The sequence below is a fragment of the Zonotrichia leucophrys genome, chromosome 6 (genome assembly GCF_028769735.1).
Source record: "Zonotrichia leucophrys gambelii isolate GWCS_2022_RI chromosome 6, RI_Zleu_2.0, whole genome shotgun sequence".
In the NCBI taxonomy this organism is placed as follows: Eukaryota; Metazoa; Chordata; class Aves; order Passeriformes; family Passerellidae; genus Zonotrichia; species Zonotrichia leucophrys.
Window position 1 is genome coordinate 29,558,163 of NC_088176.1, and position 27,030 is coordinate 29,585,192.

Below are 27,030 nucleotides of genomic sequence, written 5' to 3' on the forward strand. Positions count from 1 at the left end.
ACTGACCACTCCAGTGATTAGGAAAACTGTAAACTATTTAAAGAGAGCAGTTTTCACTGCTCTTCATTAGAGTCTGATTACCTCAGCCATTAACATTTGGCTCTTATTATGATGATTGTGAAATACTGTTCACATTAATGGACAAAAGAAAGTTGACATGGCTATCTTGATTAACTCATCAATAATAATTTGGAATAATTTTTCTTCATTCACTGGATGAATCATTCACATGTGCTTTAATAATGCACATTGTTGTATAGTAAATTAGCATGAAGATTACCCACCTCTGGGAGCTACACTGTACTTCAAAGTATTGCTCAAAAGATATTTCAATTTTGAATTTTACTAAAAAAATAAAAAAAGGAAAGATCAGAAACAATTACTTCTTTTTAACTGTTCAGTACATCAAGACATACAGCCCTCAAGTTATGCAACTGAGCTCAACCTTTAAGCCACCAGATACTCAATATGTAAAAAACACACTCCCCACCTATTTGCATTCTTCTTCAGAGAATAAAGCAAAACTCTTGTTCTTTATAAGACAACTGTAAACTTGAATAATAAACTGACTAAAATGAAGTAATCCTTACCCAAACAGATAAGAATATAACCAAACTCCACCAGGCTCTTTGTGGATCCAGCCTTGCAAACCTCCAGTCACGTGAGGTTTCATAGGCAATGTGGCTGTGCACTCAAACCCTGCTCCTGGAGGTCAGTCCATGCAAAAGCCCTGACAAGTCAGCCTCTTGCTGAGGATCATCTGTGCAGGACAGGAGGAGAGGCACTCCTGGCTCTGAGCCACGCCATGCTCCCCATGGCAGGTGATGACCCAGCTCAGCTCTCTGCAGCAGCAATTTTCACATGCCTCAAACAGATAACTCTGTGAAAATGCAGTGACACACACCTGCTTGCAAAAGCCAGCATCAATGGAACAGATGATTCTCAACATTCTCAATTCTCAGTTCCCCTCTCACTGTATCTTGTTCCATTTCTTCTCCCATTATCACCACTTCATTTCTGAAAGTGCATCAAGCAGTTGTCTTACCTTTTAGCTCTTTGCTGCCTGCTTGGACCTGCAGAGCTCTGAGGAAAGGCGACCTGCTCCTTTCACCTTCCTGGCTGTACCCACCTCCTGCCAGCAGCAACCACCCTGAGTCAGGTGCCAACAATCCTGTGCCCCTGCCACAGCCACAGGGTCAGAAAGAGGGTAACACAGGGTAGATGTACACATAGCAGCTTCCTAAGCCAGGCAGGGCACCTTTGCACTTGGTAGATGGATTTTCTTCCATTGATTTTCTAATTGCTTTTAGAACATGTAAGCCTGTAACAATCTACAGCATCCCATGGTGGTGACTTCCAGAGTTTAATTGCACACTGTGGGAAGAAGTTACTTATTTTGCTTGTTTTCAGTCCACAACCTGAGGGTTTTTTCAATGGCTCCTGGGAGTCGTAGAGGGGACAAGGAACAGTAATTCCCAATTCCATTTTTTATGGATTTTACAGCTTTCTATAATCCCTTCCTCAATTCCCTCTCTTCTGTGCAGAGAAGTGCTAACTGTTCAGTTGAACTCATGGTTAACTGCAATGATCAAACTGTTTTTCTATCTTGTTTCCTGCTCTCTTCCTAATTTTGTGTGGGTTTTGCCTGCTACTGAGCACTGATTAAATGTTTTCAAGAGCTGTGATAATGCCATCATGACAGTAAGCAGTTCAGAACCCATTACTGTGCATGCAGCATCAGGTGTTTTCCCCATGTACCTTAATTTAATTGAATCTGTACTGAATGTCATCCCCTTTTTTAATTTCCTAGACATTCTATAGGATGAAACTGTTCTATCTATCTTTTAAAACCTTTATTCTTTCAATATCTTTAGTTAACTGCCCTAATAATGTCACATCAGTGAATACTCTCACTACACCACCACTCACCTTACAAGTGATTATGAAGATGTAGAACAGCCCAGGACTAGCACTCATTTCCAAAGGACTCTCCTGTGATGTCTCTTCATTGAGCAACCTCATAATTTATTCTTGCTCCTTGTTTTCTACCTGTAATTAACTCCCTTATCCACATGAAGTACTTCCATCTTTCACAGTTCAGCTTCTTTAGGAAGCCTTGGGGAGGGGCCACACTAAAAGTCTAAAACTGGGGAGGAGAAGAAAGCAGCAATAACAAACCATTGCCATTTCTTTATCTCCCATTTTCCCTCTTTCAGATATGCATCTTGGCTATAGTTTGTCACAAAAACAACCTTTTTGAAGACTGTTGTATTTTGTCCTTTTGTAAATGGTCATTCTTAAGTAGCAAGGTTCCCAGTGGCTGTTATACATAGTACATATTGGCAACAAAATCATCTAAGATAATGTCATTAATTGCCCCATTGCAAAACTGTTTCAAAGGATGGAAGTTACTACTGGAATGGAGAAGGAGAATAACATTTGTTTGACAGTAAAGATTAATTGGAAAATGAACTGCATAATGGATGCTTCTGGAGGCACAACTAACATAATGGTATATTTGGGGTATTTTCCTCTTTATGTTCAGTAAATAATCTATATAAATCCCCCCCTCATAGAGATAAGCATAAATCCTACATAAATATTCAAATACTTTTTATAGTTACGACGGGAAGCACATCTTCCTGTCGTTTCCAGCTGAAATAACGCTTGTGTGCTCTTTTCTCTGCGAGCTTTCTGCGGCAGCTCTTCCAGCAGGCCGGCTGTGCTGCAGGGCCAGGAGGGCAGCTGTTCATGAGGAGCACAGTCCCAGCACAAGGGCTCCTGCAGGAGCATTCACACCTCCAGCCAACGCCGTTGGCATCGGCGCTGCCAGCAGGATCCGGCAGATTTCCGCTCCTTCCAACTCCTATCGTGTGACACCGCTCCGCTCGTGTGGGTTTGTCATTCCAGGAGACACAACTCAGCCTCTCTGGAGTGTGCTCTCAAAGCTCAAAAAGATAGAAACAAAGGAAATGACATGTGGTTTTATGATCATTGCTATAAAACATTTTATCAGCTGAGGGACGGTATTTCAAGCTGCAATATATATTCATATGAATAATTCTTGGTTAACTGGGTAATTCTCTCAGTTTCATTAGATTTTATTTATTCTAGATTCTTAACTATTGAAGGCCAGTCCAGTTTGGGTAGAGATCTTGCCTAGAAGCTGGAAATTGAGCCTAGAGAGGCAAAAATACTTTTTTTATGACCATCAACCTCTAAGATTTGCAGAATGAGAAATAACTTCATTTTCTCTGTCTTTTCTTCTGAAGTCTGAGGAGACAGGTACATTGAAAAGTCATTACAGAGGGAAGGGGGAAAAAAAGTGAAATTAAGACTTAGATGTGTAATTAGGGGTTCTGATTTAAAAAAAAAAAACAACACAACAAACCAAAAACCACAAACCCAAGGCACTGAAATTTTTACACTTCATTAAAATTTCTCACAAAAAGCTGTATCTTTACACAAGGAAAATACAATTTTGAACAAAATTCTATTTTCCATTTGGATATTGTTTTGACTGAAAAATTGTCATCAGTTTTGCTGGGTCAGAAAACAGACACCAGTCACTGTGTGTGTTTCCCTTTTCATCATTATAGGAAGAAGTATTTATTGGATTGCATGAGGACTATTTCTATATAATGGAATTATTTCTATTTTTATATTTTTATATTCTAGTACTTTATTACATAGAAATAGTTCTCATGCAGTTCAAAGTCTTCCATGGGCTCAGCTAAATACAATTCCTTTTCCTCACAAATAAGCACATTTGCAAATCATTTCTGGAACACATATTTTGTACACATTTATGTTGCATTGTTCTCTTGTTCCAACAAAGTAACTGCCCTTAATTAACAAGCCTTGTACTTTTATCCATATCATACTCCTATTAAAAATTCCAGTATCATATAGTTAACAATACTTAGTGAACCAATGGTTTTCCTTCATTATCTTATTTGAGAAACCAAAAGTTGTACAAGCCATCACCACCAGAGTCAAAATTGCTTCAACAGGGAGAACACATATATAAACTTTGAGAACAGGGAGATTGTAAGAATGAATAAAGACAACCAACATTATTTGCCTGCTCCATCCCACAAAAATGGTCTGACTATTACATACAGTAGAAGCTATTTATATACTGATGCACACAATGCACATTAATGAGCTCTCTTGGGGGTTTATGATCATAAAAGATATTGCTAGAAACAATGAAAATAACTGGGGGGGAAATTATCCTTGAAGTAAAATATTAATAAATGATTTCTTTTTTCAGTATATTGATTGAGATGTTCCCATTTGTGACAAATTCAGTGCCATTTACAATGTATAATTTGCTGGAGAGTAAGAGGTGAGAGGATTAAGTACCCTCAGCTCTCCCATAATGTAGCTGCACTGTTGAACCACTGCCACCAAAAGTCAACTCATAAAGTCTATCTGGACAAAACCAGTTAAACCCTCTTTCCAAAAAGATCTTATTTTCAAAAAGCACACCACTATAGGAAGGATAAGATATAATTGGATGCTACTATTTGGCTGTCAATATCCAAGAAACGCTCACCAGACTGACAAAAACACATAATATTCTTCTATACATTACAGATTCATGTGTGTGTGTAAAATAATTTCATTTGATCACATTTAAAAATTGAGGGGACTAGGATGCATGGCTTTTCTTCCATTTTGAAGCATGACACTCCTTTACTATTCCAGTATCCTTCAGATACAGATCACATGTGACCAGATCAGTTCAGATTTCATCTGAGTGAAGTCTTGGGCTCTGCATTATAGGAAATATCCAAACACCAAAAATAGCTGCTTGAACTAGAATTAATCACAGCACCAAACCCCGTTCCCCAAATGGCTTCAGTGACAGGAGGTCTGAGGAAAAGCATCTAATAGATGGATCAGAGTGCATATTTGATTTGTGTAAAAATAGGATGCCATATCACCTGCAGCTATATGCTAATTTAGTATAGTTCTTACATTGAGGGGGCTGTGCTATTATCAACAGGGTAGAGCTCACTGTACAATACCAGGCATATTAACAGCATTAATCAATTAACAGAAACCTCAAAAACAAAACCAGAAACTTTTGAAATTGCTCAGTATGTACTGGTTCTCCAACATAAGCCAGAGTATACTTTATTTTGTGTATTTAATGTAGTAATAATTTTCTATTTTTTTTAAGTTATATCTGCTGCCTGTAGTCAGCTTGCTTTGTTGATCTCTCTTTCCCTGGTACCTCATTTCTATGTTTTTAAGTGGTTTTCTTTTACATCAGGCCTTTAAAAAAATTCCATAGTATCATCTTCCATCAGAAACATAACGTTATTTTTCTAATAGAAATTTGTTAAATTAGATACCCTTTATGGACAACACACCAACTTAATTGGCATGTTTTTAAAATTAACCTACCTTTCACTGAAAAATGTAAAACCTCTGCTTGCTGACAGCTTCTCCTCTGTGCTGGCCCTGGGATGGCAAGGGAGGGGAAGCACCAGAGGGGTCCTGTAATAGCTGCCCCATGCCACCATCTTTGTCATTTCCTTATGTTTCATGGAAAACAAACTGCAGGCAGCTTTGTGAACTTTATCTGAAGGACCCACATGAGCTCTAAAAGAGCAATTCAAGTCTTTTCTATAGCAGTTTTTTCTAAGTCTCTATGAAGTTTTGTTACTCTCTAGGCCTATTTATTGATTTTTATTAATTTGTGTACTACAATAAACAACAGTTGCAAAAGACTAAAACTGCTGGGATATAGCACAAGCCAATTATTGACTGGCAAAACATGAATACTATGAGGGACAAGTGTTTTGCAGACAGGTTTTTCTGATAATGCAAAATACAAAGAAGGCCCAAGACTAGAACTGCCAAAGACGACAACTCCTCCATGTGACTCAGGCAACTCCTGCAAGAAAAGCCTTACTGATTGTCAAGACCTGACTCTCAAGACTTGCTCCTGCTTGACTTTTAGTCCAAGACTCCTGTTTTGGGCTGAACAGTTATGTGGGTTTGCAAAAGCCAAAGCACAATCCCCACCTGTGGAGGTACCTTGGGAGTACTTCACAGACACAAACTCTAAGAGGGCTCTGCATATGCAGCCAGGTGGGTGAGCCCTATCATTGCAACAGCCAATAGTACTATCAGGTCTTGTATTGATGTTAAAAGCCATGTGGATTTTGGTGCTTTTCCACAAGGTGCTGCTCCCTCTTAGAGGCATTTGGTTCTAGAAAAGGCCATTTCCATTTTTTTTATTCTGCTAGGCAGCAAATGTAGCCTTGGTGAAAAATATTAGACACTTCTCAGAAGTATGGGCAAATAAACTCTCAAACAACTTGTTTTCAAAATCTTACATTATTGTAAAGATTGCTCTTTCCTTTTCCCCCCTTCATTTGACTCACTCTCTCAGCAGAATTGAAGAGCTGCTGGAGCAGCTTAGAGCAGCAGTTGTTGGCACATTACCCACCCCCCATGCCCACACACTTGCTGTGGACACGGGACCAGGGACACTCTTACACACGCGGCTGCTGGCCCGTCCTCTCCCTCCTCCCTCCCCCGAAATGTCCTCCCAGCTTAGGCCCTGGGACAATAAAGGGCATGCAGGCTGCTTCTTTACTCTTTGAAACACCCCCGGAGAATCATTCCCAGGCACAGGAATGCTCACTATGGCTGTACCCAGTAGAGCTAGAATAGCAGGTCTGCATGACAAAACTCTTCTCAAAGCTATCCCATTCACCACTGCTATTTTGCTTGCCTTGGATTTCTTGCCTCTCACTTCCTACATATGGAGAAGAGGTGGAGCAGAATCACATCGTGATTTGGTGAAACATACCAAAAGAAGGCCTTTTCTTTGCACAAAAGTTGAGGATACTTTTAGTTAAACATACAACCATTCGAGCTACCGACTGCATCTTCAGGTTTCAGTAAATTGCACAGCCCTTCAAGCCTTTTCCACCCACAGCTAGCACCCATCCACCCTTTCTTAGGCATATAATAAAACAAACAGTAAACATGCAAACCCAGAATCCTTTCAGTGTCACTCAGAGCTTCCCCATCACATTCACGAGTCTGCCTGTCAGAGCACAGCTGCTGCATTTACCTGAATGCTCAGAGTTTGTCATTTTATAACTGGAGGCTGTGAATTACAAATAATGCAAGTACTAAAATCATAGCCCAGTGCCAGCTGCCTTGTGGGAGGGACTATAAACTCTGCAGCCAGAGTAAACAGCAGGATACTTTGAGTGACCACTGCTTCATCCTCCCACACATATCTTATTCATCTTGTCTCCTTTTGATGACATTAAAAGCTGCTGCAGCATAAAAAGAAATATTAATCTGTAAGAGAAATATGAAGAGCAATTTAATACTCAGGCAAGCCAACAGATCTGGAACCATGGCATAGGCTGTTATCATGTCATCAAATTGTCAAGGAATACAGAAGTAGACAGAATACATGGAATTTATATGATTTTTCATGTGACCCAAAGAGGTGCAAAAATAACCATGCTTTATTAGATGGGGAAAGAGTTGCATTTAGACCATTGTGCAGAAGACATAAGCAAAGTTTAAAGTCCCTTGTTTTCCACAGTTTTGAATATTATCATTCTCACTTCTCAAAGGTTATTGAAAATTATTATGACTTGATTTCGTCAAATAGTTGGTGCAAATACAAAGGAAGCATGAGAAGCTGAATTGCCCTCATCTTCCAGGCAACATTTTATCCTTTATGCACAAAGCAGCCAGGCAGGTGTTTCTAAATGAATAGTGAAAAGCTCTGCTTTTAAACCTGTAACAGGGTTAGTCTGGACATAGAGCAAGGGACTCCTTACAAAAACCCTCCAGCAATCTCTGCAAAAGAGCTGATTCCTCTGTTGGAGTGACACAAATTCACTGAGCCTAACAGGCCTACTTCTCAGCATTCACCAGTGGGACACCCAAGGCAGCCCCACAGTCACCAGCCCAGTTAGATTCTGGTAAGGAAAAACCCCATGCAATCTTCAGAAGAAGCCGAAACAAAGGCTCAGCAGCCAGCCATTGTAGCTTTAACTAATCAGAGAGAAACCACCTGCAGGAATACCCCCTTTTCTGTTTACTCCCAGCAGAACCTTCCAAATGATGATTAATCACTGAATAAACTGAACAACTGACAATGACATGATGACAATGGAAGGCAGAGAGGGGCAGCAGCACTGGTGGACGTGGCTCGAGCATGGGTGGGTGGAATGGCCAAAGAAGATGGATGGCCTGAAAACGTTTGACACTTGAGTATCTCCTGTGTAGCAGGAGGACGGCTGTGCTGAAGTGAGCTGCCGTCTTCAAGCAAATAATGCTCTGCACAACGAGCTGACACACTTCCTTCAGCTGTCAGCAGCAATGCAGAGGGGCAGCTTGCTCAAGAATGAGCTAATGAAGCTTTTAATTGGGATATGAAGCCCTGATAATAGGAGAAAAAAAGAGATACTGTAAATGACAGGATAATCCATTACAGTGGAAAGCATTGTAAATGTTTTACTGATTATACCCACATATTATCCTACCTATGTCCCTACTAATTTGAAAAATGATGAATCATAGAGCTCAAACAGGACTCAGATGAGTCAATTAGACTAACTAGTGATATCAAAAGCTCATATTTTCTGTACTTAGGAATCAAGCATGTTTTGCCTAACAACAAACTAAAATGAGCTGTGTTTCACACTCTCAGTTGACCAAGTCATTAGCAATGTGGAAGAATACTTCTTTAAATTTGCCGTATTTTTAGATGCTCTTGCCCCCACGGAGTCCTTTCTGGCAGATGTTTATTAGCTAGAAAAACATTTTCAGGAAATGAAATATTGTCTTGCAGCATTCTGCTGATTCCACTTCTAATTTTATCAGTCCAGGGTTACTTTAGGTGTTTCGGTGAGCATCCACATAACGAGAAAACTTTGACTGCTATTAGCCAAACTCTGCACATTCAGTATTCAGACCAAAACTGAGCTCCAGTGTACAACTGGGACATCACTTTTTCTTATAGCACTTGCATTGCAAGTGCTTTAAGATTAAGCCTTAGGGACAAATTCTCTATTAATCATGGTTTGGCCAGTTATTTACAGTAATGCAGGATGATTAGGTAAATCTTCACACCTGCCAGGAGATAGAGGGGCATTAAGCACCTTATTGCCTTTGAAACCACAGCTGATACATCAACTGATTTGAAAAGTGTTTTTTCCTGAACAGAGATGGGCTGGCTCAGTCTTCTGCCAGGTTTGTTTTGGAAGAAACAAGTAGCAAAGTTCAAATGTCAGCAGAAGTAAAACCTTTTCCTCTTACTTTGTGAGTATATTTAATTTTAGGAATCTAGCATAGGTACAAAAGAAGATTTGAAACAAATTACATTTTAAAAAATTTTGATGGTTTGGTTTTTTGCTTTTGGGATTTTCCTCCCCCCTCCCCAACAGTGAAAAAAGAGGAGGGGAATTACTGGGGTGAATTGAATCCCAGATGCTTTTATTTTAGCTTCAGATTCATTTAGAACATTTTCCATTTTGAATTGCTGTACTGAAAGCGGGAATATCTCCATGTATCTGAAAACGGCTGTGAATATTTTCTATATCTCAAAAGACATTTTTTTGTAGGGGAAAACATTCATAAAACAGTTCAGCTACACAGAATATAAATTAACTCTGATTTCACGGCAATTTGCATTTTCTCTCTGATTTAACAGAAACAGACAATTAAAATGAAAGTTATTGCAAGGATACATCTGCACTTCCAGACTTCAGCCTATGTCAGTAATTTTATAGTATACTTCCTTGGCCCATGGTTTAGAAAAATTTACTTACCATTTTCTATAAAAGGTCTCAAATGTAGCTTTAGAAATATCTTTGCTTTTTAAAAAAAAAAATAGAAATGGACATTTGAGGACTAAGACATTTAAACAAATCCAAACTAATTTCTTGGGGGTCAGAAACATCCAGAAACTTCCATCATTATAGAACTGAGATCTTGTCAAAGTGCCCAGAGAATGACTTGCTCAGAGTGTTTTTCAGCAGCAAACAATGCAGAGACTTCCTTCTGTACGCTCCTCCTCAGCACCCGAGGTGCATTTGGTGATTTTGATGTAATAATGTGCATGTCTATGATTGCAATTGCCAAATGGCTGAAATGTGTTCAGCTGCACCTGAGAAAGCTCTATGACCCCACCTCCTCAGCAGAAAAGGCAATTCCCAGCTTTCCTATTAAAGCTGCTTTACAAAAGGGGCCAGAGAAAAGAGCACATCTGAGAAAAGTACACATACTTGGAGTAAGGCTTGGAGCCCAGCCCCTGCTCAAGGACTAGTTGTGTACTCTATATATGACATCCTGATTTCAGCTCAGACAACACAGATCCTTCTGTGGCCCAAACCCTTTTTGAAGGCAGAATTTGGTTCCCAGTCTCACTCACAAACTTTCTGAACTTTTATTTGCCCAGACTGCTGGTATTTCCTAGTACTGGTACAAAAGTGTGCATGGTTATTACAATTTCTGTACTTCTGTCCTGCCATATTTGTTCCATTCCTCAACCACATCAAACAGTTCCTTGTGACAGCTACCTGTACACTTTCCCCAGCAATCTGCACAAGTTTTATCCTGTTTTTATCCCTTAAAATTCACATCACTCACAATAGGTGCTCAAAATCTTCCACTCAAAACCATTCCTACACTTTCACTGGCACAGTCAATACTAATTCTCAACAAAGTTTGCCCACATCAATTGGGTGCTCAAGCCTTCCAAAATCTCCAGTTACTCTGAGGACTCCTAACTATGAAGAAGAATTGAGCTTCCTATCAAAATCCTCTAAGAATCTTGAGCCCCAGTATTGTATATTCCAATGTCTTAGCACAGTTCCTTGTCCATGGTCAATGAATACATTTAAGGAGATAATTTTTTCTAAAGGTGCAACCTTTTCTAGAGAAAGGAAAGTTTGATCTGCAGCTCTATTTCAGGAACTATTGCCAAATTTGCTAAATATTTTTTCTCTACACTGACATCTTTCTGTTACAGCACAGACTTTTCCACAGATTTTTGGAATACCGCTCTGTGATCTCTGCTGTCCTCACTCAGAGAAGATTGTTATTCACAACCTCAGTAGCAGTAGATTCTTGGTGCTGTTTTTCCTCACATTCCTGCTTCTACATCTGTATTGTTTCAACTGTATCAACTCTCCCCATCCTTTTTTAATGTATATTTCCAAGAAATATTTTGGTTATTTCCTTTAGATTTTGCATATGTGGTTTTTTTGATCCAGACAGGATAGGGAGAAGATAAAATGCTTTGAGGAAAAGCTTTCCTCCTGTATTTATTCCTGCTTTTATTTTGCATTACTTTTTTCATTGACTTTGGAAAGAAATCCTGGTGACCCTTGAAATGCACAGATAAGATAATTTTAGAAGGCTCAGCCATAGACAAAGAAAATGTGTCAACAGGCAGGGAAGAGCAGAGCACTTGCTTTATCATTGTTCCTTCATTTTCTTTATGATACTCCTTTCCTGAATTCTTATAAAAACATACATCCCCAGTGAGCAAGGAAGTAGTAGAAGAGAAATAGGAAAGTACAGACAGTGCATTTTGCCTTCAAAATGTTTAAAACATCTTGTGCTCTTTCTTTACAACAGTGAAGATTGATGTCTTTTTTCGGATAATGCTTCAAGGAGCTACTTCACAAAAAATACCAGCTTCCTTTCAGCCAGTTCTCTGCATGAGGCAGGATATTGGTGAAAATCAGCAAATCTGGGATGTTAATGTTCAACCAGGTACAGTGAAGGGTGCAAAGCACTTAAAGACAGATCAGCTTGACAGATTCTGTACTCCAGCCTATTTATTCAGGCATGTACTTCAGTTGTAGTTGCCTTGTTTAATTAGCTACTGAGGTGTTCCATCTTCATCCCTAGTGCCTCATGTCTCATAGGATGCAGAGGCAATCACTGCTTGGGACTATGACAGAGCAAGGCTTGATTGTTCTACAAGATGTCCCATGGATGGGGACCAGACACCACTGATTAACCATTAACTTGGCAGTTCTTAACATCAGGGTTTTTTCCTTTCAGTGATGCTAAGATAGACACTTTGGAAAGATCTGAAATGCCGTGTAGAAGATGCCAGATTGCTTTGTGTATTTTAAAAAGGGCTGATTACAAGTCTCTACCTCCAGAGCAACTTAAGAATAAGAAAAGCATAGGAAGAGACAGTGGAATTTCTATGAGAATTTTTTTAAAAATGCATACTCACACACAAAAGCACACTTGAGATGTGTGTAGAGATGTCTCTATTGAGCGTATTTCTAATAAAATACATACACAGGATTAAAGTAAACCTTGCTGAGAATTCATGCATAACCAATAAGCAAAATTCTTTAGTCCATAGGTTTATGTTGCTTTTGCAGAGGGAAGAAGAGACTTGTGGAAGAAAAGGTGGACTGGACTGAACAGCAGAGAACTGTCTGCAGAAGCCACACTGAACTAAGTTTGCTGCTTAATATAGGTATTTTAAATGTGCTCTGTTCACTGCAAAACCACTTGAAATTTTCTTTACTATTGACTCTTTTCATCCTGAAATGCCATCACAATTTAATTTTCAGATGCTTCAGAAGGATGCATAGGTGCTCTGCTATATTTTATTCATTTCAGTTATTTTAAGGTTATTAGTTCATTAGTACTCTAGACTTTTATACTTACTACTTGCTCCCAACTCCAAACAACCATATAAGTAAGAAATTTTCATTAGTGCCCATATAAACAAATCTAGCCCAGTACTGTTATTCTCAGTATGCATCAGTTTTAATTGTTCAAATCAGCCAGTTCTTGTGACCTCTGAGCTTCCTTTTCCATCCCTCCAAGAAAACAGCACAGAGGAGGGCACAGCAATCAATGCTTGATATTGTTTCAAAGCTTTCCAATTTCTTGAGCCATTTCAAATGGTGGTTGGACTACCCAAGACCACAGACCTTTTGTGGTGACCTGCACTTCATGCTGGGCAGAGGTCCAAGCTCCATGGGTTTGCAGGATGGTGGAACTGACATCTTGATTTACAACAGCCCAAGTGACATTAAGTCACAGCAGAGCTGACCAAGTGGCCAAGGTGACATTTTGACCAGGCCAGGCAGTGTGTACAGACATCTCACAGAGCAGAGAAATAAAATGACAGTACTGAAAAAGCACTCATCTACCCAGGAGGAGTCAGTTGAACTTTCTTGACTTAGTACACCCCTCCATTTCTTTAGGAAGACAGGAATATTGCTCTACTTCCTCTCAGTCATGTCAATAATTTGCCAGACAGCAGAGATAAAAACACTTCCATCTCCAGCTTCCCATCACACACTCTGGGAGTGGGCACAGCCCCAGCTCACTCCCAAAGTGCAAACCTAGCAAACAGCACCTCCCCTGCTCACTCTGCCCCAAGGAGCAGCAGTGTCACAAGCTCAGCAGCAGCTGTAGGAGACTCAGCAAGCTCCTGTCTGGCCAAGGCCCACGGCCCCTGCCAGGCAAGCACTGCCCAGCTGGGACGTGGCACACACAGCCCTGGAACTGAATAAGGATCTGGGGTCACAGACTCTGTCCCAGCGAGGAGACCCCATTCCCCAGACTCTTTCCTCATGCTTCCCTAGACAACAATGGCTTGCATGTACTGAATTTCAGGACACACTGAGGAATCCTGCCATTTACCAAATCCTCATACAGGCAAGTTTTAAGGAAGTTCTTGAAAGTTTTTGCTTTTTTGCCTTTTTGCCCCCCAGTCCTTTAACTGACATAGAGTAAAAGTTGAGTGATTTACATGTGCCTGGAAAGGATGGAAACAGCTATTTTTAACTGTATCACTTGCTTTTAATTCCATCATTCAATTAGACATATATTTTTAGCTTCAGGAAACTTTCTTTTCAAGAGGTGAAATGCCAGCACAGTACACTAGCAGAACCATTAGCTGTCAAAATAAAAAAGGCTTCATATTCACAGAACAACAAGATCAACTACATGCAACAGAAATAAGATGGCAGTGCATTTTTACTTTTCAGCAGCTAGAGCAGTGTTTTCTGTATTAAATTTAATAGGCATTTTACATGGGATGTCAGATATTTTTGTCTCTGCAAATACGGTTCTTTCCTTTAAAAAAAAAAAAAAGAAAAAAAAAAATCTAAGTTTCCTGCTGCTTATATAGGGAAAACAGCACAGAAATTGCAGTCTTACACTAGCAATGACTAGGTAGTCATCATTTTTAAAAACAATGTCACAAAAGCTATTTCGACGCTGTCACTCTTAAGAATAATTAGTTTCCATCAAAGCAACAGATTATCTGTTCATGTTGTCCACTGGGTCATTACAATGGGCAACCAATACAGATAAATGGTATCTAATCTTTTCTGCTCTTCTATTGGACTGATTGATGGTTATAACTTCTCCGATATTATAAGGCAGAAAAATTATGCTGACATTTAGAAGCAAAAGCACAGGAAGATAAAACTAAGCACAAAGCACATCCAACACCATTTAAAAAAAAAAAGGAAAAAAAAAGAAAAAAAGCTGAAGACAAATCAAACAGAAAAACAAATGACAATTAGGCCAAAAGAGAATATAGAGGGGAACAACTATACATTGTGGGTGGCAAGGAGCTCAATTAATTATAGAACATGAAGGGAAATCCAGGCATTTCCATTAGATGTTATTAAAAGACATATTGACTGAGCTTTCTTTACATGTTATGCCTTAGAAGAAGACAAAAGGATTTCCCTGGTATTGATTTGTTCCTGGAATTGGTCGACTTTAGGACATGAAGAATAACATAATGAGAGGTGGCTGGGTAGCAAACAAGAAAGAACAAATTGCTGCCACTGACACTCACATTTGTGAGCTTCCATATATTATTGCCTTTTTCAATTTAGCATTTTTTCACACTGCTTGTCAGAAACCATTACACCAGAAAATATGCTCTAAACTTAAAACAGCAAGCCTCTCAGTTATTCATTTACTATACAAATAATCACCATTTTCAGCAGACCTGCTCAAAAACATTAGCAATATTAACTAGCTTGCTGGATTTGCAATGTTCCAGCGAGGGGCTTCATGCCTCAAATAGCTCCCAGGTATTAGGTAAATATTCAGCTTTATAGAGGAGCAGTCTTTTTTCCTCTAGCAATAAAGATGCCCATCCCATGTTCATCTGCTGTTTTACAGCTGCTGTAGGATGACCACAAGCCCAACCCTCCAGCCAGAGTAGCAAGATGAGGATAAGGACTGTCAGCATGACAGCCTGTGGGCTGAGGGGCTTTTAAACATCTTCTTGCTGGTGAAGACAAACAAAAGTCTCTGCTTTCCTGAGATGGCCTAATCCTGCCCATGACAGACCCTTATATTACAGAGCTGTGTGGGGACCATCCATTTGGGGCTTGGAGGAAAGAGGGTGGGCATTGCTACCCACCATGTAGGCAAATCATCAAAAGCAATGAAAAGGCAGAGTACTTCTCATGGGTATTGTTTATATTGATATGAGAAAAGTCAGCTAATCATTAGCACTGCACTACAGCTGGCTTCTCTCCATGAGAACAAAGGCTTGTGAACAGAAGTATCTGCCCTCATGTATGTGCTCAGCAATTCTCCTCAGAGTTATGATTCTTCAAGCAGTTTTGTATTGTGCTAACAATTTGACTACAAAATAATTTTCTGCTACAATGAATGTATATCCACAGCATGCAAAAACTCCTCAATCTATAGATCCACTCAGAACAACAACCTTCAAAATTATACTATGAGTTACACTTCTTCTCATACTCTGGAATTTACCTTTGGCTTTATCAGCAACTGTGCTCAGTTTCACTTCAGAAATTTTGAGCAGGGGTTGATTTTGCCATTTCTCTCAGGCTCACATGATCATTCCAGGCAACATATATATGTATATTTCTATGTTTTATATATACTTTTCTATGCAAGCATTATTTGGAAAAATAGCTCAGAAAACATGAAGAGCAACAGTGGCTAAATGGTAAGGCTCAAGCAGGTGTGAGCCAAACAGCTTCTCCACTACACAGTTGTTCAGAGATGAATGTCCAGATAAAGAACTGTCTTTATGTTTGCTGTCTCTAATATTTCTTAAGTTTTCACCCTTAGACTCATCCACTAAGTCAATGCCTCTGGGAAGGATAAATCACAGAGCTACTCGCACTGCCTTTATAATTTCTACCTAGAATAAATTGCTTTCTCCATTTTGTGAGAATACAAGATTTTAAAACAGTTTCTGTCTCAAATGAAAGCAAAACGCCAAAATCTCGACATATTATTTGAACGAAAACAAATTCAATAATGAAATTTGCAATACTTAATTTCCAAAATGGATATCTTACATTTTTACATCACATTTGGTTTTGAATAGAATATTTTTGTTTCAAACAGCACTGTTTTTTAACAGTAGAAATATTGCTACTAATATTGATTTATAAAAGTCAAGGATTGAAATCAGAAGTTCTAGTGCATTTGTCAAAGTTAAATAAATATGTTACTTCAAAATAGTGATCCTTAGCTACACTTTTTTTTAACCTAGGCTATCACATAACTTTGGGGTTAGGCTAATTATGATTGGGATGGATAAAATAGATTCATGTTTGACTTAGCCAACAGGAAACAATAGAAGTTATCCCACTTCCTAAGAGCAAATGTAAATCTGCTAACCTGGGGAGCTAATGGAAGAACCTCTCAAAAATATCAAAATTTTGAGGTAGCACTGGCTGAAAGGGGTTTGTGACTAAACAAGGAAATTATCTTCTGATTATTTTCTCATTAAAATTCCCTATATACATAACCTAAGTTGTTTTTTTTTTAACCAAGTACTCCTATGAACTAGATAGAATTTGTGCAAAATCTTTTTTTGTGCTACCTGTTCAAGTAAATGGGGTACTATAATTTCAAGTCAGTATTAACTCTTCCTCTCAATGGCTCAAATTATAATACTCAAGTTTCTTCAATATGCCCTCTATTTTTAGAAAATAATGGAATCAGAATAAAAAGATGAAACTTTCCACAAATGGAGATCCAGATACAACACTGATTAAAGTCAATCAAAATCCTTCAAAATTTTTTAAACATTTCACTTTGATTTTTTTAAAAATCCATTTAAATTCCTAAATGAAAAGTCACTTGGACTAAAAATTTAAGTGGAAATTTTTTTTAATTTAAAAAAAATCCAGAGAAATATTTCAATAGTTTCAAGGCTTTTATTCTGTATTTTTTAAAATACTGTTCTAAAAATCATCCTTAAAACAAAAACCCAAAACAAAAAAAACAAACAAACTGTCTTTGATTTATACTCTCAGTTCTGGGGAAAAATGTTGAAATAATGTTGACTGCCTCTACTACCCTTTAAAGCTGTAATGGTTACTGGGCAGGAGGAGAGTCCTCTCTCCTCAGGCTCTGTGACGTTTGCACAATTATGTACATGAAGGGAGATCAACTTGTCACTCCTCTTGAGTGATAAGGAAGTTTCAAAAGATGAGAATGCTCTGATGTTACATGTGATATGGCTGAGTGAATGAATGTAAAGTAGGAGGATAAGAAACTGTTTTATCTAGTTTTTTTCTTCCCTTCTGTTGTCTGTTTATGCTGTGACATTTTCTTGTTTTAGCTCTCTTCTGCTTCTTTGGAAATTAAATGAGATCCAGTATCTCAGAGACTACTGGCACTTATGGATTAGTGAGGCTAACGTAAAAGCAATTAGTGAGGGGGAAAAAAAAGAAACTAGTTGCACGATTTTGATTTAATGTGATTTTTTTTTTAATCCTGCAATCAAAAATTGCATCAAAGGTGAGGTTTGATACAGAAAAGCACTCCTGGCGAACTCAGGTGAAGGTGCATGCAAAGCAAGTCTCTTGAATTGCAGAAATCAGAAAAACGGATGCAGGAATAGTGGAGCTGCAATGACACTGCAAGAGCAGAAGCCTCGTGTATTCAGCCTCAGCAGCAATCTGCCAGCTGGCACCAACATGTTCTAAACATACCCAGGATCCTCAGAACAAGATGTTAAAAGCAATGCATTGTGCTGGTTTCTACCAGGGAACCACAGCCACAATTGCACCTGGATGACAGAACAGTCTCGTGTGTTGTACATGGGAAGAGGATATTTTGAAACCCTTTCTGACAGCTACATTTCTTTTAAGCTGTTGACGGTCTGAACTCAGCTTTTAATGGTTTGGACAAGAATGAGTCTCTCTAAATGTCATAAAAAGGAAAAGGGTATTTGTGCTGTGATGCCCCTTTGCCAGCATCTATTCATGTTTATTACACAGGTACACAGACTGTGAAAGTTGAGATGCTACCAGAGAAAATAACCACAAGTATAGGTATGTACTTTCCTATGCAAGTAATTAAAATAATGTGAAAGTCTAGCTCATGAGTTGCTTTCCAAAGAGTGCTATTTAAGTCTGTTATACACTCTGGACTTTGATTAAAGAACTTGTACTCAGAATGCACTACTCTATATCTTACTCTGCTTTGTTGAGGTTTAAAAGGTCATTTTGCAGTTTTATCTCAAGGGGTACAAAGAAGCAACATGCACCAAAAGCACAAAACACTTCTGTTCCTTTTATATAGAATTAGATACTCAAACCAAAGTCAGCACTAAGTCATACCAAACTCTCTAAGCTGATCAAAACCTCCTAACTGCTAAGGAAAATGCTGTGTAACTAATCAGAGGCAAAATTTTGCTTTTCTGCATCCTGTAAGATGGTAAGCAAAACAGTCCTGTTTGGGCAGCAGTTCTGATGACTGCATACCTGGGAAAGACAGATGCAGGGACAGCAAACTTCACACATTCTCAGTCCTGTTGTTCCCTGGCAGAGCTGATGAAAGACAACACAGTGTTTCTGTGTGAGTACCCATGCAGGGGATAGGCAGATATCTAGGCAGTCTTGCCCACAGGCTTAGAAAGCATTAGATTCTTACCATCCAGGTTTTCAGATTAGTATACAAAATACAGACAGAGGATGCATACAGACTGTCTCATTTTAAGCATCTGACTTAAATGCCATAAATTGTACTCTGAGGGCATCTTTCTCCAGCTGCATAAGCAGAGAATTTGCCTGTCTGGGCTCAAATCTAGGATGGAAGCGGTGTGTGCATGTTCTCCCCAGTACCCCTAAAGAAAGACAAGGTCCCACCTAGGACTGTTAGCTGCTTGAATAGGCAAAGTCACATCTCTTCTTCCTTGAGACTCAGCTAGGACAATGGGTCACAGGCAGCACTGGGGGGACGAGGCGAGCAGTCCTTCCTTCTTAAAAGGACCAGCTTATATAGAGACCTTTCATGGTCAGGTTTGTCTCTAACCCAAGCACTTCAAAAGCACACAGCCACCCAGAGAGCCCAGGTGGAACCCAGGCTGGCCTCATGTGGCTCCAGCTAGAAGTGCTCTGAAAGCCCCATGCAGTGAATGCCTGCAGCAGGTGACGTGGATCACAACCTGCAGTGATTTTGTCACCTGTCAGAACCCTGCAAAACCTGCAATGAGTATAACTTCATCAACTCCAGCACATTAGTTTACAGGGGAGGTGGTTCAAGCACAGAGCCCCCAGTATCTCGTTGTTTCAGCTTTCTGTAGGCCATGGCTGGGCAGGGGGTATAAATACCCAGTTCTGAGATTTTTGTGAACAAATAGCTCTCTCAAGATCAGCATTCCTATCTTCAGCTAGCACTGAAGGTACTGCCATTTGCAAACAGTCAAACTAGATTCACCTGTGATTAATACAATGAGTAGTTTGAGTTTTATATTTACTGACATATTTCAAAGCAAACACTAAGGACACTGCAAACATAACTCCTACCATCAAACTAATTCCATAACTTGTGGTTACAGAAAAAAAAAATTCCTCATTTGAGACCAGATGCATTTTCAAGAGCTCTTCTACCTGGTTTTATAAACACAGACTTCAGAGGTATTTGTTATATGTGGAGAACAGCTTACATGTTCCAGTCACAGGGGAAAGAGTAACTGGGCTCTGAACAGACACCAAGCAAAACTTGACTTTTCAGCTTTGAAAGACAAATATTTCTGAGATAGGAAACTAAAGGCTTGACTACAAGAACAATGTGAGGCAAAGGCAGACTCATTAGTAATCCAAATTTACATTAGACATGCCTAACAACATCTACAACTAGAAAATTTTGAAAAACATATCCATTTTGATTTAAATTGGCCCATTTGAAAAGAAAGATGGTTTTGACCTACCTCTTTAAGCTTAAGATAAAGACATTCAACATAACTGTTAAATCAGAGAGAGTAGAGACTTCAACAGCTAAGGAACTTTGCCTGACCAACAAAATTCAAGGAAGCAAGTGCTCAAATCAGGATTGCCAGGAGAAAAGAATAACTGAAAACATTTATTACTTTATCTTCTACTACACTGTGACCACTTTCTTTACTGAAGCAAACTGCTCTCTTTGCAAGCAGAAGTATCAGCCATGATGACTTCTAGCCTAGCAATACTTCCATAGGTGAAGTATTTTGTTGCTTGCCCAGGAATGCATCCCAGTTCCATAGTGCTTCTAAGTGCAATTCACAAACCCCTTGGACTCTGGGAGGTTGGAAATGCAGTGAAAGATTGAGAAAAATGCAATATAAGACTGCAATGAGATTTTTTTTTTTTCAGGAAATAAGATCCAGGTCTAATATTTTAATACTGAATTAGTAGTCTTTAGACCTCTTGAAAAAGTGTTGTTGTTTTGTGATTGACAGACACAGAGATCAAGTGGAACAACTTCATGTGCAGATGCAAAATGTTTCACAAATTGCCACTTAGGCATAGGCAGGGCATTAAACAGATATCCCAAAGCAAAGTCTATATCCTTGCCCTTCAATAAGTAAAATCCTACCTATTTAAGTATCTTAACATGATGGAAGTCATTAAGTTTCTTAGGAGTTCCTCAAGTAAATGCTGTAAGAGTTTTGTTAGTAATTATTTTTGCAGTGCTACCATTGGAATTTCACAGACACAAGACACAACCAACTTATGTAACACATTAGTTAAAACAAGCTGTAACATGTTCCAGTGCAATCTACACAGAAAAGACAAAAGGCTATGTCAAAACATCTCATCGTTGCTCCTCCAAGTAACAATATAATTCCACATGTCCCAGAGCATGTTTGCAACAATACATCTACACAGAGAGTTTAGCCCACGCTCAATCTCAAACTTTTCTTCACACACCCTGCATGAAAGCTTTAAGTCTTAATTCACAGAGCTCACTCTCTTGCCTGCTGGGAATACTGAACCAAAATTCAGCACTGGGGCTCTTTGGTGTTCCACATCACGGAAGGCGAATGCAAAAAGCAGCCAGACTTGAATCCCAAGCAGGAATTTCTGCTCATATTTGCTCATTTAAAAATCAGCTCTAAAAGCAAAACCTACTTAATGAACAATTTTACTTCCCATCCTCTTTCTCTATCTGAAACTAACAGCTAACAGACTCCAGATTTTTATTTGAGAAGTTCACCAGAGTCTAGTGGATCGCCTCCCTCTTTACATCCACTGACAGTTTCTTTAATTTACTCACTAATTTCAAGTTGTCCAGGATGTCTTGTCAGACATCCATTTATTGCAAGAAAAGTAAAAGCAGAACTACACAATGACACATAGCATGAGTTGAGAGAGTATATAGAGAATCTCACAATTAAATATGAGAAACACCTGGGAAGAAGCAGAATTTGACAATTGTCTTTTTTGTCAAAGCACCATATTTGAGAAGGCAGTGTCCTTTGCACTGGGAAATCTGTCCTTTCAGCCAAGAAGGAATTGTAGCTTTCCTATCCTACCACTGAAGTTCTACACTTACCTCCTCACACCCATGCTGCTTCTCTGCAAAAACTGGGGAATGATCTGTGACAGAAAGGACATTGTTGGAACACAGCTCAGATCTGCCTAGCAGTGCCTGGGCTAAGTAACTGACCTTTAGGATGGTGAATACAGGGAAGTCCACCCTGGAAAGGCACAATATCTCTCTCCTGTGGCAACTCTGTGCTGCCTTGGTACATTCTGGTATCTGGAGACGGGGGTTGCAGGAGACCCCTGAGGAAAAGGGTGCTGCTGTGGCTACATGCAACCTATTCTCCTATAACAGGGTATTCCCCTCAGGGCTCTGAGGAAAGACAGTGTGTAGCTCTGCAGTGCCTTTCCCCGTCCAGCAGCACTGACTTTCTCCTTTCTCCCTACCCTTGGAGGAGGAACAAGATGTATGGATCACAGCTTTGGAAGGGGCCTCAGTCTTGCAGAGAGAAAAGAGAAAAGGCAGGTCTATGGTATCTGTTATCTTCCTCCAGTTTTCTCATAGAAGAGAAAAAAGCAGTCAGAACTAAAAGTTTCCCCCTCTATGATTTTGAGTACATAGCCAAGAGAGTTGATAGGACTTTCTGAACACGAACAAGAAGTAGCACCAGACACATGTGAACACACAGACCATGGTGGCCCCTTGACCTCGCTGTTTTCTGCAGAGGCCAGAGCCACACCTACCACACAGGCCAAAAGGAAGGGTGTGACTATCACAAATGTGTGATTGTACCTGAAGCCAACACCCAGCTTGAGTTTGGAACAAGGACTGAGCTTCAGTAAGGAGACCCTGGTCTCTTGGTCTTACATGCACACTTTAAAGGAATATTTGCTCTCAGCAGTCAAGCACGTACACATCGAGCAACATCAGAACAGATCTGATGCTCACAAACTAATAGTGAGTTCAAAACTCTGCTAGGCTTCCATCTGGAAAAACTGCATTGTGTAACAGCTTGAACTGCTTTTAGGGCAAAATATCTACTGTTTTATAGTAATTTCAGTTACAATGAAGGGTATTTTTCACTCCATTCTCTTTAACTGTCACCATAAGAAGTGCCACAGCTTGTCTTAAACCTGCTATTTACCGAAGTGAAAAGATTTTCATGTATGAGAAAAATGCAGTATTATCTGTTACAGATCAAAAAATAATGCTTGTGATAGGATATGATTTTATATTTTCGCATGTGTAAATCTATATATTGTCTGGTATTGTTTCACCATTGTCTCATCATCAAGCCTAACGTTAAATCAAACAATGAATTATTCATGAGGTGTGAATAAATGGCATTAGCCTCTCTAGCATTCACTCTGTAAATCACATCTTCTGGATAAATGCCCTTTTTTGCCTTTTTTTTTTTTTCTTATGTCTGAACACTAGAAATAATGACCTGGCTTGCAGCCTTGCTAGATTAGCTCTTGTTAGGGTGATATTTTTAGATGAACATAGGTCTCATCAACCAAGAGATGTCAGGCCTGCTATCATTCCTGTCAGCTTCCCAACTTCCAACAGTTTCCCTCTCCATCCCTAAACTCTGCCCTCACCCCTAGTAGCCATGGTACCTGGAGCTCAGAAGATTTGTTGAGCTTGACTCATTATCTACGGTGTTGTAACAGCAGTTAGAAACTGAATGACATTCAATTAAAATGATATTAGCAGCTCAGGAGTGATTTTGTTTAATTTACTCCTACTCAGATGTAAAAACATTAGTGACTTTTTTAATTGGACCTCATAATGTCTAACTCCTACTCAAATGCAATGAAATTAAAGACTTTGGTGGCTAAATACCGCTTAATTTACTCCTACCCATCTATAATGACATTAAAGATGCTTTAGGGTAGATATTGTTTCCAATCATTTATATTCAAAAGAAATCTGAGCTTATAGGTACTATTATTGAGCATATAATAAAATCATACAAGAAATTTATCTATACGGTAGGGGATAGTCGGCTACAAGTAATATTAAAAAGTAATCATTCATTTTTAATGCAAGGATATTAAAAAGTAGTGCTAAACACAAGAATTTGTGAAGTTTCCTGTTCTTCACAGCCTCTTCAAGGACACAACCCTTTTCTTATTTAAGCCAGTGTGTGGTTTTAGATAGAGCATTTTTATTACATGGCACGTGGTTTTCTTAAGCAGTATTTATATGATAAATCCAAGGCTGACCTACGTCACGACTGACACAGGCACCCAAGACACCTTTCAGTAATGAAGTTCATTTGCCCTGTAACTGTGTGTAATACAGGTTAATGCAGCCTGCTGAAGTTCAAACTACAGAAACTTCTGAAGTTCAAGCATTTGCAAGGAGAATATTTGTGGTTCTCTGTCACATTTACGCTACTTCATGTCTCCTTAAAAAATTACTTGATCTTTACTGACTTAATGCTGTTTGCATCTCCTACATGCACCTGCCCCATGTTTTGCAACATTGATAAGGCTGAACCATCAAATCCTTCATGTCTCCTTTACTCACACAAAAATTCCAGCCATTTGGTCTCTGGCATATTCCCCTCTTCCCCTTCCCAGCCTTAAAAGCAAAATTATTAAAAATGTCTTCCTTCACCGACATAAACTTTTAATTATTGAAATGAAAAGCATTTACAAAATTTCACTTATGCTTGTACTATGAAAACAAGCTGTGCAGATGGCAGATTGTCTCTTGAGATGGAAGAACAAGATTTCTGCTTTAATCTTGTGCTCTCATCTAGTGTGTGGCTATGGAGATGTTCAAATGGGAAGAGCCTGTTCCAGGTAAGCACCATAAACCATTGCCAAGGGAGAGAGAAAAGATTTCTCTTTTTCCATCTTAGCAATACACAGCCAGGCATCCTTGTCCTGCTGAGTGGTGGGTCTTTTCAAGTGAGGGTACCTGATATCAGCTTCCTCCCAATTCAAATGGAACATGGTCCTTGAGCTTTAACAGCAAAGCCCTTCAGAAACCATGACCTCTGATTCATTTTCTGATTCTGAAGCAAGAGCCAATGCATTGCTTCTGTTTGCAAACTAGTTTAAAATAATGGATTCATTTATAGCAGTTACTTTATAATAATTGTAAGGCTCCACTGTAAAAATCCATTTTAATCCAAAGCATTTGCATGCAATTTTGTAATTCTTTCCACTCAAATCTGGAATTTGGACATGGGAGATTTAGAATAATTTTTTCCTGGGCATGGGTTTTCAAGGGGTTAGTTAAGCAATATGGGCTTGAAGTACTAAGGAGTTTCAATGCTATTCTGGAGTATACATAGCAACATTTGTATCTCTATAAGCACTTGAAGTTAAGCACCAGCAAATGCAGACCCTCTGTTTTGACCTGCAGTGGGTAATTTACCACACAATAAAAGGGACTGTCCTGTTCCACTGGAGCTGGGAAGTGTATTCCCTCACAGTTCCCCTGGATACTGCACCCTGCCACAGCATCGTGCCACACCGTCTCCTGCTCTACCTGCAGAGCTGCAAGGCAGAAACACTCCAGGAATTTATTCTCTTCAGCCCTGCAGAAGATGAGCTGGAGACATGAGTTCCCTGTGAGGCCTTGGCCTTGGAGCATAACATAGAGCAAGACCAGCACAAGTATTTTGCCAGAGCCTTCAGTGCTTTACACCCTACATGTTTATGGCACACACATGCAGCTGTGGCAGCACAACTCCACAACTCGGCAAGAGCTGGGAGAGACTGTGCAGGAGCCCTCTGGTGCCCTTCCTCACCTCCCAGCCCAGAGACTGCCAAGGCCTCCCAATGAAACACAGCTTTTGTGCCTTGGCCTGGCACAGGTGTGGGTATCTGGAGCTGGGTAGGCTCTGCCACTGTCCAGGGAGCAGTGGTTACCCAGCTGAGCATGCCACCATGCCCTGTGTTACAGCTGCATTTTTGTGTGCACCTGCACATCTATTTCAGTACCACAGCTACCCTTACTTTACCTTCTGTCAAAAACCTGTCTGCATTGGCATTGGATGCAGATTGAGAATGTTGTGGAGGGAAAAGGGGCACCCTAGGTACAAAAGAAGCTTTCAGAATCATAAGGTTATTACTATACATTTGGACACAGCTCAGCTATCAACCGATAGTTATAGCAATTTTATAATTTTAACCTACTACTGCTTTTTAGCATATTTACTATAGATATGATTATTGCAATTATCTCTATTAAAGTGGTCAAGAGGGACCACTGAGCACTGATCTTTCTCCCCCTTCTACATTCTGGCATTTCCTTCCCTAAAGCATTCTCCAATGGGCGCAAAACAAGTGTGAGGAAGCAACAATTATATTATGTGAGTAAACTGAATTTCAATGGATAATGTCTGCAATAGGGAACACAGCAACAACTGAGGCTGGACTCAGACTGGCAGAGAATCTGAATTGCTTATCCAAAGAAACAATACACTTCCCAAGACACAGTATTCCCCATATGGGAAGTCTCACTAAGCAACCTGTCACACATTGCCATGTCAGCAGCACCTTCCTCATGTCCCCAAAGGGGTGATCACCTGCTATTCAGGGCTCTGTCAGCTTCCACAGGCTGCTCTCCATAGGACTCTGCCATGGGGCACCTCCTCCCTCCAAAGTCAGGTGGAGACAAACTTCCCTGAGCTGCCATGGAGTTCTGCAGGTGTGTTCCACAGCCTGCAGCTCAATTCCATCCTATCTCTCCCCACAGAACACCAATAAAACACTATTGAAAAGAAGAAGGATATAAAAAAAGTGATCAACTGACCAAATGGTGCCATTCCAGGATCAGTGATATCTCAAACATACAAAAACCACACAAGGCCTTCTAATTGGCTTCAATGTCACAAATGTGAAAGTAATCATTAACAGAATACATTTCTAAATACCTTGCACATATAGCGAAAACTACTCAATATAATCAATTCAGGTGTGAAATTACAAATTTCAAGATACATAGCCAAGTTCAAATTTGTCTCCACAGGAAACATCTGAGGGTGCAGCACAGTAAAGCACAGACTCAGATATATTTGTAGTTTTTTGTATACTTGCCCCAAAGCCAGAAGCATTTTTGAAGTCAAGGATACTATGACAGCATGAAGTTCTTCAATGGATTGACACTTAGATGCCTACACCTTGCAGAAGCGCTTTATGTTAAGACATTTAATATTTAAAAGAGCAAGAGAGAACATACATACTCATCAGGAGGGAAAAACTCCCAAACAACAACAAACCATATCACTTTCTTTTTCTAAGATGGTCAAAT

The 27,030-nt window shown here is 39.5% G+C and overlaps 2 long non-coding RNA genes across 2 annotated transcripts in view; both read right to left on the bottom strand.

Annotated features, from left to right (window-relative positions):
* Positions 1–246: 246 nt before the first annotated feature.
* Positions 247–2,046, bottom strand: LOC135449824 (uncharacterized). The gene is made up of 3 exons (XR_010440853.1): positions 1,930–2,046; positions 1,046–1,179; positions 247–345 (listed from the first exon to the last, which is right to left on the bottom strand). It is a non-coding gene; the product is annotated as an uncharacterized LOC135449824 (long non-coding RNA).
* Positions 2,047–2,146: 100 nt separating this feature from the next.
* The window catches only part of LOC135449818 (uncharacterized), a 48,400-nt gene continuing 23,516 nt past the window's right edge, over positions 2,147–27,030 (bottom strand). Inside the window, exon 3 of the long non-coding RNA XR_010440847.1 lies at positions 2,147–2,948. This is a non-coding gene — a long non-coding RNA (uncharacterized LOC135449818). The remainder of the gene's footprint in view (positions 2,949–27,030) is intronic.